Raw genomic sequence first — 15,278 nt, forward strand, 5'->3', positions numbered from 1 at the left:
TTTTGAGTTCTTTGGATATTTTGGGGATCAGCCCTATGTTTGATGTGGGGTTGGTGAAGATCTTTTCCCATTATATAGGCTGCCATTTTGTCTTGTTGATCATGTCCTTTGCTTTTAGAAACTTCTCAGTTTTAGGAGGTCCTATTTATTGCTTCTATCAGTGTCTGAGCTGCTAGGGTTAATTTTAGGAAGTGGTCTCCTGTGCCAATGCATTCAAGTGTACTTCCCACTTTCTCTTCTATGAGGCTCAATGTGGTTGGCTTTATGATGAGGTCATTGATTCATTTTGTTTTGAGTTTTGTGCATGACAATAGATATGGAACTTTTTTCATTCTTCTACATGTTGATATCCAGTTATGCCTTCACCATTTGTTGAATATGCTTTCTTTTTTCCATTTGATATTATTTGCTTTTTTGTCAAAAATCAGGTGTTTATAGGTGTGTGGATTGATATCTGGGTCTTTAATTCAGTTCCATTGGCCTTCCTGTCTGTTTTTATTATAGTACCAGGCTGTTTTCAATACTGTACTGTAGCTCTGTAGCTGCCTTTAAAGTCAGGAATTGTGATGCCTCCAGAAGTTCCTTTGTTGTACAGGATTGTTTTGGCTATCCTGTTTTTTCTGTTTTGTTTTTTTTTTTTTTTTTTTGCTTTTTCATATGAAGTTGAGTACCATTCTTTCAAGGTCTGTGAAGAATTTTCCTGGGATTTTGATAGGCATTGCATTGAATTTGTAGTTTGCTTTCGGTAAGATTGCCATTTTTACTATGTTGATTCTACCTACCCAAGAGCATGAGAGATCTTTCCATTTTCTGGTGTCTTCTTCAATTTCTTTCTTCAGAGATTTAAAGTTTTTGTCATACAAGTTTCCCACTAGTTTGGTTAAAGTTATTCTGAGATATTTTATGCTATTTATGGCTATTGTGAATGGTGATGTTTCTCTGATTTCCTTCTCAGCCCATTTATCATCTGTGTATAGCAAGGCTACTGATTTTTTTAGTTAGTCTTGTATCCTGCTACATTACTGATGGTGTTAGTTGTAGAAGTTCCTTGGTGAAATTTTTGGGGTCATTTATGTAAACTATTATACATCAGCAAATAGTGAGGGTTTAACGTCTTCTTTTTTGATTCATATTCCCTTGATCTCCTTTTGTTATCTTATTGCTTTAGCTAGAATCCCAAGTACTATACTGAATAGTTATGGAGAGAGTGAATAAACTTGTCTTGTTCCTGATTTCAGTAGGATCGTTTGAGTTTCTCTCCATTTAGTTTGATGTTGTCTGTTGGCTTGCTGTATATTGCCTTTATTATGTTCAGGTATGTTCCTTGTATCCTTGCTCTCTCAAAGACTTTTGTCATGAAGGGATATTGTATTTTGTTGAAGGCTTTTTCAGCATCTAATGAGATGATCATGTGCTTTTCCCCCCATTTGTTTATATGGTGGATTACATTGACAGATTTTCATGTGTTGAACCATATCTGCGTCTGGGATGAAGTCATCTTGATCATGGTGGATGATTTTTCTGATGTGTTCTTAGATTCAGTTTGCCAGTATTTTATTGAGTATTTTTATTGAGTATTTTTACAAGAATGTTCATGAGTGAAATTGGTCTGTAATTCTCTTTCTGGCAATTATAACCTCATAAGAAGAGTTTGACATTATTCTTTCTGTTTCTATTGTATGGAACAATTTGTGGAGTTTTGGTACTAGTTCTCTGAAAATCTTGTAGAATTCTGCATTGAAACCATCTGGTTCTGGGCTTTTTTTTTAAGTTGGGGGGACTTTTGATGACTGTTTCTATTTCTTTAGGAATTATAAGTCTATTTAGTTTGCTTATCTAGTCTTGGTTTAATTTTGGTAACTGATTTTTATCCAAAAAGTTATCCATTTCCTTAAGGTTTTCCAATTTTGTGCAGCAAAGGTTTTTGAAATATGCTCTGATGATTCTATGGATTGCCACCGTGTCTGTTGTTATGTTTCCCTTATATTTCTGATTTTGTTAATTTGGATATTCTCTTTCTGCCTTTTGGTTAGTTTGGATAAGGGTTTGTATGTTTTGCTGATTTTCTCAAAGAACCAATTCTTGGTCTCATTGGTTCTTTGTATTGTTTTCTTTGTTTCTATTTTGTTGATTTCATGTTTCAATTTGATCATTTCCTACCATCTAGTCCCTCTGAGCAAGTTTGCATCTTTTTGTTCTAGAGTTTTCAAATGTTCTGTTAACTCACTAGCATGGAATTTTTCCAGCTTCTTTATGTAGGGATTTAGTGCTATGAACTTTCCTCTTAACATTGCTTTCATTGTGCCCTATAGATTTGGGTATGTTGGTGTTCATTTTCATTGAATTTTAGGAAGTCTTTAGTTTCCCCCTTGACCCATTGATTATTCAGGTGAACATAAAAATTAAGCAATTTCTATGTGTTTGTGGGCTTTCTGGAATTAATGTTGCTGTTGAATTCTAATTTTAAACACGGTGATCCAATAAGACACATGGGTTATTCCAATTATCTTGTACATGTTGAGGTTTGCTTTGTTACCTAGTATTGACCAATTTTTGAGAAGGTTCCATGAGGTGCTGAGAAGAATGCATATTCTTTTATGTTTGGATATCATGTTCTATAGATGTCTGTGAAGTCAATTTGAGTCATAGTATCTGTTAGTTCCCTTATTTTTCTGTTAATTTTCTGTTTGACAGACCAGTCCACTGGTGAGAGTGGGGTGTTGGCGACTCCCACTATAAGTGTGTGAGGTTTAATGTGTTTTAAGCTTGAGAAGTGTTTCTTTTACATATGAGGGTACCCTGTATTTGGAGTGTCGTTGTTCAGTATTCCTCTTGAAGATTTTTTCCTGTGATTAATATAAAATGGCCTTCTTTGTCTCTTTTGATTGATTTTAGTTTGAAGCCTCTTTTGTTAGATATTAGGATAACTACACCAGCTTATTTCTTAGGTCCATTTGATTGGAAAAATCTTTTCCCAACCCTTTACTCAGAGGCTACGTCTGTCTTTGAGGTTGAGGTGTGTTTCTGGTATACAGCATCAGGATGTGTTCTGTTTTTGTATCTGTTCTGTTAGTCTATATCTTTTTATAGGTGAGTTGAGTCCATTTATATTGAGGGATTTAATGATTAATAATTGCTAGCTCCTGTTATTTTAGTTTTCATTGTTGGTGATGTTATTGTGTGTGTTTTTTGCTTCTTTGGAATTTGCTGCTCTGAGATTATCTCTTGTCTGTGTTTTTTTGGATATAACCAACATCCTTGGGTTGGAGTTTTCCTTCTATTACTTTGTGTAGGGCTGAGTTTGTGGCTAGCTGTTGGCTAAATTTGATTCTGCCACATAATATGTTGTTTTGTCCATTTATGGTGATTGAAAGTTTTGCTGGTTATAGTAGTTTGGGCTAGCATCCATGATCTCTTAATGTCTGTATAACACTTGACCAGGACCTTCTGGCTGTCATTTGTTTCCATAGAGAATTCAGGTGTAATTCTGATAGGTCTGTGTTTATATGTTACTTGGCCTTTTTCCTTTGCAGCTCTTATTATTCTTTCTTAATTTTTTTATGTTTAGTGTTTATATTGTCATGTGGTGAGGGTCCTTTTTTTTGATCCAGTCTATTTGGTATTCTGTAAGCCTCTTGTGTCTTTATAGGCATATCTTTCTTTACATTGGGAAAGTTTTATTCTATTATTTGGTGAATATATGAATATATTTTCTGTGCTTTTGAGTCATACTTCTCCTTCTTCTATTCCTATTATTCTTAGGTTTGGTCTATTCATGGTGTCCCATATTTCTTGGTTATTTTGTGTTAGGTTTCATTAGATTTAATGTTTTCCTTGACCGATGGGTCTATTTCCTCTTTTATATCTTCAGTGTTTGAGATTCTCACTTCCATCTCTTGTATTCTACTGTTTATGCTTGCATTTGTGGTTCCTGGCTGTTTTCTCATAATTTCCATTTTTATAATTCCCTCAGTTTATGTTTTCTGTATCATCTGCATTTCGGTTTTCAAGTCCTGCATAGTTTCTTTTATATGTTTGATTGCTTTTTCTTGGTTTTCTTTAAGTGATTTGTTGGTTTCTTCAAAATTTTTGTTTGTCTTTTTCCAGTTCTTTGAGGGAGTTTTTCATTTTCCCTTTAAGGGCCTCAAACATTCTCATAAAATTACTTTTAGGTCATTTTCTTCTGCTTCATCTTTAGTTTGTTTTTCAAGTCTTGCTGTTGTAGAACCACTAGTTTTTAATTGGTGTTGTGTTGTTCTTTGTGGCATTGTGTTCTTACCTTTTCTACCTGTATTTTCCTCTGTAGTTGGGATTGTCAGTGTCTCTGGTGATCAATTTTTCAGGAGACAGTGAACCCAAGGCTCAGATGGATGCTCCTCATAGTGCAGTCAGAGTCATGGTTCCAGTTACTCTGAAGGTCATTAGGTGTTGTTGAAAGTCATTCAGCACTCAGGGAGTTACTCAACAATACCAGGAGTTGTTCAGCGCTTCTTCCATAAAGATTTCTTTCTTGGGGCTGCTTTGCTGAGGTAGCTGTCTTGAGCCTGCTCCGGCAGAAGTCACTGGCTCAGGCCTGCTCCAGCAGAGATCACTGACTCAAGCAGGCTCCTGTGGAGGCTGCTGCCTCCGGCCTGCTCTAGCTGAGGTGTCTGGCTCGGGCCTAATTTGGCAGAGATCGCTGCAGGTTCGGGTCTGTTCTTGTGAATGTTTCTGGCTCAGACCTGTTACCACACATGTCCCTGACTTGGGACTGCTCCCTCGGAGTCCTGATTTGTGCCTGGTTCCACAGAGGTCTCTGGCTTAGACCTGCTCCTTCTGTGGTCACTCCCTTGTACCTGTACCTGTGGAGGTGACTGCCTAAGGATTGCTCCAGTAGAGATTGTTGCTTCAGGTCTACTCCCAAGGAGGTTGCTGCCTCATGCCTGTTTCCATAGGTGTCTCTGACCTAGACCTGCTCCATTAGATGTCCCTGATTTATGCCTAGTCCCACAGAGGTCTCTGGCTCGGGCCTGCTTCATTTGCAGTCACTCCCTTGTACCTGCCCCCATTGAGGCTGCTGGCTCAGGTCTGTTCCCATAGCTGTCCCTAGCCTGGGTCTGCTCCTATCTCTGACCTGTGCCCAGTCACACAGAAGTCTCTGGTTCAGGCCTGCTCTCTCAGAGGTGGCTCCCTTGTACCTGCTCCTGTGGAGGTTGGTGCCTCAGGTCTGCTTCCTTTTATATACCATACATGACCCTATTTTATCGATGAGGAAGGGGATTGGCTATAATATATGCTTTCTTACCCATCATTATTTGAACACTCTTATTCCATTTTCCTTATAGGTAACTTTTCTTTATACACTAAAAATAGAGAATTGATTTTTCAATCAACATTCCTGTACTTTTTTTCACCCAACACAAATGTAATACTGCTATTTTGTTCTCATTTTAATCCTGAGATGGATTGTAGACTTCTTTTTGATAGTTTCTTCTAATCTTAACCTGCTCACCAAGGCACAAATTCTTTTCTGGACTGTTCTTATTGTCCTGAAATAACATATGACACTGTATTTAATATAATAATTAAATTATTACTTATTTATTTATTTTACTTTATTTAGCTTTGAGTCAGAATACTATGTAGCCCAGGCTAGTCCCAACATTTTATGTAGCTAAGGATAGACATCTCTCATTATCATCCTACCTCGTCCAATTTGATATTGTGCTTGCAGTTTTATTCCACCATTCCTGGTTTATTGCCTGATCTTCATTATAAGATGTGACTGCATTACATATGGAATAAGAGATTCTATTGGTCTTAGGAAATTGTTAAACAAACTTCAGTAACAGATTCATGAACAAAAAGGTTGTGACAGTCTATATGACACATTAAATGAGGAATGAGCTGGGTACTGATGACCCCATTCCCTGAAACATGGGCCCTTCAGTAAGTTACCTAACAATTATTTATACAACAGTGACTTTACTTGATACGGAAGTTTTCAATATTATGTATTTGCAGAAGATGATGTTTTTGAAGGATGCTTGACAATCACTTGATGTTTCCTTAGCATCAGGGTTTTGTTGGGTTCTCTGGCTATAGTACATTGGGTATAGGCTGACAAACTTCACATAAGACTGCAAAACTAAAATAAGAATTTAAACCAATTAGAAAAAAAGCAAAGCAAAAGGGAGTACAAATACATTGTTCTGGAGATAAGAAATTATTATTCATTGAATAAAAAAGCTATTGAAGGTTGGGGGTCAGTTATTTTGGATCATTTTACACACACACACATCCTTAACATGTTCAGTAAAAATATATATTATATTTGAGCTATTTTATTTTTATTTTCCTTTTCATAATCCTTCATTAAATTAGCTCATAAAAACCATTTTTCTCTATTAAATTTTCATTCCTTTTGTTTTTAAATTTATATATGCTGACTATACATAATTCTGGTATATCTATATTATTTAATGTGTGCATACAATGTGTGATGATTAAATCAAATAGATTTGCTAATTCTCACCTCTCTCATCAATTGTCTCTTTGTGGTGAGAAGCTTCAACTTGTTGAAAATATATATGAAAACACAATTTATAGTAAAAAAATAAAAATCAAGGGAAGTTCCCCCATTGATCTGTGCAACATCTGAAATCACTGCTTCTATCTATCCACCACCCCGCTACTCTTCCTTAAGGCATAGATTACTTCAAAGAAAATAATCAAAACCTAAAGAAAACACTGCTGCAAAAGCTCTGACACATGACAAAGGAGTCCCCAGTGAAACTCTTTGCCCAAGCATGGCACAGAGAGAAGACAGGGGTGCTTAGGGAAGACACCATATAGGAATTTCATGCAAGCTGATTATATGAAGCCTGTATTTTGGGGAATACAAGTTGAATAACATTTTCAAGGCAATGGACCAGAAAATGCTGTTGCTATTATTACCATAAAAAATAAGAAATTTTTATGCATTTGAGTGTAATTTTAATGAGTTTAATTTCAGACAGTTTGTCTCTATGTCGGTCCAGCAACTGTCAAATGAATACACTTTGGCACTCACTGCTTCTGTGTTTTCATTTTCATTTAACTATATTGTGCTGTAATTTCTGCTGAAATATCAATTATGGATAATAGAATCAGTCCAGTTTTTCTTTTGCATAGCTAATTATTGCACTTCAGAGTTTTACTATGTTTTATTAGCATTCTCCTACTGGACTGAATCCTGATGGAAACAATCTAAACAAGAGGTATTTCATTTAGGTCATGTTTTCACAAAGTTCAGTCCATGGTCACTTGCTTCTGTGTTTATGGGCCCATTGAAACAGAGCATTGGCAGAGTAGGAGGGTATGCCAGAGGAACTTTTCCATGGTATGCTTCATACAAAGACAAGGCTAGAAGGTCAAGGAAAGATGCAACCTTCAGGCACACTCCTGCCCACGTAGTTCCTATAACTCAACTCTACTCATTGCTTTCCATCAGCACACAACAATGCCACCATTTAAAGAATATGATAAGTGGCTAATAAGTTTGTGACATTGGAACCTTTGCCATCTGACTTTCTTTGGAGATAGTTTTCCATGTGAAGAAGTATGTAAAGTTGATCACTAAAGTTAACCACCATCATGTTAATACACAAAGCATCTTCACTAGGGTCAGAAATAAGAGAGATTTCCCACTCTCTCCACGACTACTTAGCATAATGTTTGAAGCTTATTCTAGGGATATAAGGCAATAGAAAGAAATAACATACAGAAACAGGAAGGGAAGTCAGCATGTCCTGTTTGGGAGATGATATAATTTTCAACTACATAGCAGCTGCTGGCATTCTGAATGCTAACCGTCAGAGGGGAGCATGTGTCCCAGTTTTAACTGAGTCTCTCTATTTATTGCAAATCAAACAAAACAACACAACAACCCCAAATGTGTACTGTGTTCAACAATAGGGTTTGATCAAGGTGTTCTGGTAGAAAAGCAAAAAGAGTGGCAGGGGCTTATGTTGTTTAAAATCTGGAGTCTCTGTGACCATAAAACAATATCATATGATTTTTCAGTCATGTAAAGTTGCTTAAAATATTTTATTGTCTACATTCTAGACAGAAGATTGTACCATCAGGAGCTAAATAATTTTAAAGTCAAAATGAAGACAAGATTGGTCATGGATAAATGACAAAGGCTATTTTAAAGAAGAGAGCCTGATTACTAAAGTGTGAGATTAAAAAAAAATGTGTGCAACCGAAAGTACTGATGCCTTAACAGTCATGATAAATTTTAAATAACTAGGAGCTACTAATAGCTTGTATATTCAACAAAAAAACCCCAGATTTTTAGCCATGACATTTAATCTAATCTCAGAGGACTGACATCTTCATACATCTTGGAGCCATCCTACATAAGAAAGGTATAACTAAAAAGGTTATAACTAAAGATGGTCTTTCAAAGATAACAAAGAGTCAGATGATTGACCACACCTGCACAGGTTAAGTGTAAAGGCTTAGGCAATGAATGCATTCCAGAAAACTCTCCTCAACATTAAACCTATCCTTCACCCTGACAAAACGAGCTACTACTATAACTATAATGATGGCCTTGATTATGGCTTTTATGACTTCAGTGGTCGGGCTATATTTATGGTTTTGGAGGCTATAGTGCTATGGTTACAGGTACTCCCATCTCTCTTTCTATTGAGGATAATTATTCTCCAGTTTTTACTGCAATCTGTGGTGGTCAGTTCCCTGACTCAAAATCCATGCCTCCAGTTATATGTCCTCATCACAGTGTACTGTGTACAAATGATTTCTTCTTCATCTATCTCTGTGACATTCCTCAGCATGTTATCCCAATAAGCATTTTGCAAACACTCTAATTCATAATTCAATTGTATTTTGTGCCAAAATCTACTTATTCATCATAATTTAGACATATCTGATCGGTATGTTTCACTGAACCACATTCTCCTTTAAAATTATTTTTCATCTGATGAGAAAAAAGGCTTAATATTCCAATATCTCTGACTTGATATTTTATACAAAATATAATAAATTTAATTTATTTAAATTAATAAATAAATAATTTTATTCATTACAAATAAATAAATTTAAATACCTTAACTCTAATGATTGCATCCAATTCTAATGATTACAGTTATGCTACATAATTTTATATACAATGGATAACAACATGTTTAATGATACATCCATTCTGCCCTTAGGGTATGAGATCACAAAATATTCTACCATACTATTTCTTTAAAATAAAGTTTTTTTATGAGCTTTGTAATCAGGATCCAACCACCCCTTGCTGTTCATTTTAAATTAAGTGTGTCCCTTATCAAGTATCTTCTTATGAAACGACAATTTCTTACAGGATTTGGCTATAAATATTTACCCTAAGAGTCTAACTTTTTTCTTTAACCTATAGAAATTTTATTTAACTCGAAGTTTAAAAACAATAGTGCAGAATTAGCTATCTTAAAACTTGAGCAGATTAGAAAAGAAGGTCAAGTAATCACAGGTCTTTGCTCTAAATCCATAAAAGACTTTGCCATTTAACCATGGGTAAAACAAGAAACAACTTCAGAATCTTGCAGAGAGCCACATATATTCATAATCCCCAAAGAGCCCTGGCCAAAGCACTATTGTTCTGGTAGGTGTTGGTAGGTATTTTTTTATTAGTATTATTTGTTTGATTTATACAACAGTATGGTTACATCATTTCCCCATTCCCTCCCCTCCCTCTAAGCCCTATTGAGAATACAGTTAGGGATTATCCTGGTTTAGTTAATGATAGCTGTAGGTTCCCCCTCAAGATAAATTACTTTATTAGTCTTTGGTGGTTGTCTAGGAGTGCAGTATCAGGAGCAGGTTACTCGGGTTACGTTGGTCTTGTTTACAAACTTACAGCAATAGATTTTTACAGAGAGATGGGGATCTTGATAACACGATTTGCTCATGCTTAGTGTGTTTTCACATGTTTATGAATAAGCAGAAAACAGTCAGATTTTCAAGTTTAATTCTACTTTTATTGAAGGTATATATATATATATGTATATGTGTACATATGTTTGTATACAACAACTAAATATCTAGTTGATTGTAACGAGCTTTTGAGTGTTTTTCCCTCAACTCTAGTTAAGTATTATCAATTGTCTCTCAGTTAAACCATAACTGGGATTAATAGAAAATGTATTCTCTATATGGCTGCCTCAAGTATAAGACTGTCTATTGATGACAAGGTCCTGATTCTGGTATCATCTAATGTCTCTGTTAGTTTTTAGTTATTCAAGAAAAGGACACCAAACTTTATTTATTCTTCACAACATTAGTCATAGGAGTCTTCACTGATCCTCAGTGATATTTACTACCTTGATGCTAATGTGTTTATAATTGTGCTGATCTTAATTTATAACTTAGTGAAATGATGAATTGTGCTGTAGGTGAATGTCATTGACTTAATGCAAAACTAGGACTCTGGTAGCAATCACATAGCAGTTATTTATATAGTGATAAACTGAATCAAAAGGGTACTTTAAATAGCAAAGCACTATGTACAGGAATTAAAAAATAATGTTTTAAACCTTCAAACTTCTTGTTTTGAAACATTATTAGTCATTCCTGTAGAGTTATTTTAAATGACTGGCTGGATTATAATGGATCTATGGAAAATGGTGCCTAATTTTACATATTTACAAAGTATTATGGTCAGAATTTTAGTTACTTTTAGGTTAGGTTTATAAACATTAAAACACATATAGAAAGAAAATTTGTGTAGAACCAGTCTTACATGCACCTTGCTAAAATGTAAATAAACTAAAGAATTGACTGAGTAAAAGAAAGGGTAATATACATGTATACTTTAGGTAAAACAAAACAGTAAACACGCTCAAGAGAAAAAATAGACCAATTTCTGGTTAATATTGAATTACCATACTGAACAGTATATAGACCTATTTAAAGAATAAAATGTTTGCTAAATACTTATACTGTCAAACTACCTTCTAAATGCTTATATTTATACCCCTAGATATGTGTCAATCTCAACTTTGGTCAGAAATGCTTCTTTTCTCGTGAGAAATACTTCATGCAGTGGCTCATTATAGTCAGAGTGCCCATGTAAGTAACTGTGAGTGCCCAGCAGCAAAGGACCCAAGGCTCAGGGACACCAAGGAAGGGTATGCTGGTAGGCCTTAGGATCAGAAAGATAGGGAGGAGAGCAGCGGATTGCTGAGTTCTGGACTTTACATGGCCTTTGTACTTATCAGTTCACAGCACTCATGGTTCTATCATGGATGGGGGAGGAGCCACTGAGTTCCCACTCCTGGTGGAGGAGATAGTGCAGTGCAGGGGGGAAGAGTCGCTCTCCTATGGGACATGACTGGTGGCCTACTCTTCATTGCATAAGCAGCACACATAACATAGCACTAATTCAAGTCTTAGGGTTATAAACAAGAGGAAGAAATGGAAAACATGAAGTTGCAAGCAGATCGGGATGCAGACACTAAGAGAAACTGGAGGGAGGTAATGATGACCGAATATGATCAAAATTGAAAATTTCAAAGATAAAGTATTTTAAAAAACAATATTTTAATATGTATAATAAACAATTGTAAACACTGTTATGCGAAGATAAAATATGCTTAATGAGAATCATTAGAAGACAATAGAATGATACTGAAAAAATCCTGACATCTGCCACAGAAATGTCCAGTATGCATTTGTGAATAGCACAATATTCGATATGGAAAGTAAGTGAATTCTGAGGTGCAGCAAGAGCTGTATCCAGATGGCAGCAAATAATTTTACGAAGTAAAGAGACAGGGTACCAGCTAACAACAAAATTCTAGTTTATTATTAGAGACAAATGTAGACAAGTCATGTGATGAATGAGGCAAACACGACAGGACGGTTGAGTGTTATAATGGCTTACAACATGGTGGGCCATGTATTACAGCCTATGTATTTATTTCGTTGATGAAATGGTTAAGGGAAGCACGTTTCTTGAATGTGAGGGGAATGTGTGCAGGTCTAGGACAGGAAGTTGTTCAAGCCTTCCAACTGCTCCCCTCACATCCATCATTTTTTTTTCTGTCCAAAAGTCTGTTACAATTGCTTTACATTGATATGATTATTGTAATTAATGTTCATCTTAATAATGGTGATCCATTTTAAAACTCTTCAGTGTGGAAAATTGCTTTGTATATTTTTTCTCTTAGAGGCTACTCTTAAAATATTAATTTGATGTTTTTTTCAAGGAACTTGTAATAGCTAATGAATATGTTGTTTCTAAAATGTGTCAAAATAAAAATATAATTGTAGCTTCATTTCTTCAAAGTGTGTGTATGCCACATCATCTAACTATTTTAAAACAGTAAACATCAAAACTCTAATTCTGTAGGAATCAGTATGGATTTAAAAGGATAACAGTTTGTAGCTGATATTTGTGTACTTGAATGGGGAAATGGGGCTTTATAGAGAGCAGGGATGAGACATTTCAAAGGGAAGATATAAGTCCAAAGGAGGAAAAAGAATAAAACTGGACCAGTTAGGGAGAGCTTATTTAAGAATGGCTGTATCACATAAATCACTGTAGAAGGACACTTGAAAACTGAACTTGGATCTGTTGCCATGTTTGAAGATGTGTATAAGTTTATCATAAAAATGATGGACATCTCATCTGTTTCCAATTTCTGACTGTCATGACTAGAGTAGCAATGAATATGCATGAGCAAGTGTCTCCGTCATAAGATGTAGAGTTCTTTGGGTATATGCCTAAGAATGTAGCTGGATCTATGACAACTATGATTTCTTTATTTCTTTATCTTTGTTCTTTTTTCTAGTTTGTCAGTTTTTAATTTTGTTTTTCTTGTTGTCTCTCTTTTGTTTTTATAAGAAGTGGGGAGGATCTAGAAGAAATGGATGAGGAAAATGAAAATAGTTAAAATACATTATATAAAAATGTAAATAGAAATGTTAACACATTAATAAGCAAACTTACTAGTAAAGCCTGATTCTATGCTCACGCTCCTTCTGCAAATGGACCTTCCCATGATTTTAAACTAACCACATTCATTTATGGTTATTTTATGATATTGACTATTTGTTTATTCTAGAAAAAGACCATCTTTATGAAAATTCAGTCGGAGATGAGGAGATAACCTGGCAATGATCCAGGATCTCTGACGTCAAGGAGCTTGGTATCCAATACAGCGGTACAAACCATGAGAGCATGATCTGACAGTTTGTTCAGGTAAAGAGCCTCATTTTGAGGGTAAAAATAGAACTCAGTTCAAAGGAAGCCTTTATTTATGTTGGAAGTATCTTTAATATGTGGAATGTGGCTTGATGGTATTGTTTTTCAGCAAAGACATGCATTTTTGCAAAAAGGGCATTTCTTTGTTGTGGTTTGCCACACCTACACTGGCACAGTATAAAAGCTCAAACACCGAAGGTGACATTCATTCTCCAGAAACTCACCTTCAACAGCACATCAACTCCTAAATCTCAGACACAATGAGCTACTACTACGGCAACTACTACGGTGGCCTTGGCTATGGCCTTGGTGGCCTGGGTTATGGCTATGGTTCCGGCTATGGCTTTGGTGGCTTTGGTGGCTTCGGTGGCCTGGGCTATGGCTATGGCTCCAGCTATGGCCTTGGGGGCTATGGTGGCTATGGCTACTTCCGTCCCTCTTTCTATGGCAGATACTGATCCTCAGGATTTTATGGAAAACATGTAGTCTGCAATAAAATCTCCTACTTCCACCCAGAATCAGTTACATAAGATGCTACTTTTGCAATACTTGCTCAAGGTTTCTCCTTTGTTCATTTTGTGATATTTCTCAGCATGTTACCTCAATAAATGTCTATTGTGAGCATTCAACATATCGTTTCATTGATGCTTCTCTGATTAGAAATTTCCTTCCAAATTTTGGCATATTGCATAGAATATTTCTTTGTTAATTAATTCTTCCATTGTGTGTATTTTAACTCCAAGCTTATATAACTCTGTCCAGTTTTTCCACCTTTCTATATCATAAATGTTTAAAAAATCTCTGTCTGTCTGTCTGTCTGTCTGTCTTACTTGATATTCTGAAAAACAACATTTGCTTAGCCATCATTAATTCCTGTGAATGTCTAAGCACTTCATTTACATAGCTATTGTTCTCATATGCTATGCATTTTGAACTCAGTGTCTAGTGAAACAGAGTATTTTGGCATATCTGTCCTTTAAATATGGTTATTGTATGGGCATTGCCAGGATGCTATCCATATATGCTGCTCCGTTTGTGGACTGTGTGTCTCTGATACTCCTATGAAACAGTGAGAGAATTAGAAAATAACTATATTATGCTTAGCTTCACCCTTAGAAAAGAAAACTGAATTAAACTCAAATTGAAATATTTGTATGCAGCTTCAAAATTCTAATTTTACAAAGTGACACAAAAGTACAAATTTCTTTCATAATAAATTAACAAATGAAATCAAATTGAAGGATTGTGGTTTCTCACTAGTGAGTGTTTTGGATAACAGAGGAAGTAGGTGTTCATATAGAATTATTCCTATTTATGTCGTACACATTTTAAAGTTCTAACAAGTTCACTACCAAGCACTTATACAGTGACGAACAGGTGATCCTACTTTACTAAAATGTGAAGAGGATGTGTTGGATGTTTATGTAGCCCATCACCACACATAAGGAATATTTACCTAGAAAAGTGATTCTTCCAAATGGAATCTGCTTTACTGACAATTGGAAATAATTCTATTAATTCTGATACATATGTCATATTTATTTATTTGAGTGTTAGATAACCAAAATTTGTATGAAATTCTAAAAGAAACAATTTACTTAATAAAGAAGTTTAAAAATATTGTACCCTCAGTTAAAATGGTGTAATATTTCAATTGTTTTCCAAGCAACAAAAATGGTATGAATGTGGTTCTAGGATGAAAGGTGACTGCCTGCACACATTCACGGCTGAAGTTGACTGAAGGTCAATAGTTTATTGACGTAGACCTACTTGAGTCATTTCCTAAGGGAAAAGGATGAAAGTTGGCAACAAAGATAAAAACGCTTTTGTGTGAAATTGCATACTAAGATTTAAAGAATGCAGACAGAAACTCTGAATGTACACCTAAATTACACAAAAAAGGGTAATGCTCAAGAGGTTTGAGAGGGTATTACACTGTAGTATTATTTCCTCTGGTTTGCAAAGTATAATCTTCCCAGCTATTTTCATATATCTGAATATCCCAAACAATTTGGATATGAGTAATACTTTTGCTCTGATA

Source organism: Myodes glareolus, chromosome 2 (genome assembly GCF_982192425.1).
Source record: "Myodes glareolus chromosome 2, mMyoGla1.1, whole genome shotgun sequence".
Taxonomy (NCBI): Eukaryota; Metazoa; Chordata; class Mammalia; order Rodentia; family Cricetidae; genus Myodes; species Myodes glareolus.